Raw genomic sequence first — 978 nt, 5'->3', positions numbered from 1 at the left:
AGTGTGGCGCGCATGCGTATAAACGCAAAATCGCAAACTTTGGAACGCTATAACTTCCAAAATAATGATTTGCGCAAATTTATTTTTGCACCATCGTTCTTAACTCGTTTAAATACATATGTTTCAAAAAAAAAAATTGAAAAAATCGCGTGGTAGCTAAACTGCAATTGTTCCATTAATTTTTGTTAAAATTTGATTAATGCATTTTGTTGTTTTAACTTGTGATAATTCGTTGAGTGTACTCGTAGGTCTGGCTAGCAATTCAATTATTTGATATATTTTTTACTGATATCTATATTGAACCCTATAGATCAAAAATAATATCAAATTTATTAATATTAAAATAAATTATAATTTAAAATTACCATCAGAATTATATTAAAAAATAATATTCTTAAGAAATTTATAAAATAATATCAAATTAATTTAAGATAAGGATCATCAAATAATAGTTAGAAAAATAACAATATAAAAATGATTATTTTATAATAACAAATTAATTTAAAATAAATGACGTTAATTTATGGTTGAAGGGTAATATTTTTAAAATGTATCAAAAAAATGTTCATATGTCATTTAAAAAAAAAATCATAGATTAACAATATAATTGTATCGTTCATCTATCCTCAGACCAAACAACAATATATAATTATTAAAATAACATCATTTTAATTAGAATGTGATGAAATCCTAATAATTATATAATCATATCATTAACAAATAAATAATATTTTGATGTCAATAAAATCTTTTTTTGCTATCTGGGAGAGAATAGCGTAAAACAGGAAGAAGAACCGCTAACCCAGAAGCCAATCAGACACAATGAAAACCCTCCAAGGCACACATATACCAGACAGAATAATACGTACTATAACAGAAGGCCATACTCGACAAGCAACCAAAATCAAAGAAATACATTAAAATTACAAAAACCATATACGCAGAAGCAAGCACAGAATCAAGAAAACAACCACAAAC

This window comes from Acyrthosiphon pisum, chromosome X (genome assembly GCF_005508785.2).
Source record: "Acyrthosiphon pisum isolate AL4f chromosome X, pea_aphid_22Mar2018_4r6ur, whole genome shotgun sequence".
NCBI lineage: Eukaryota > Metazoa > Arthropoda > Insecta > Hemiptera > Aphididae > Acyrthosiphon > Acyrthosiphon pisum.
This window is presented reverse-complemented; position numbering follows the sequence as displayed.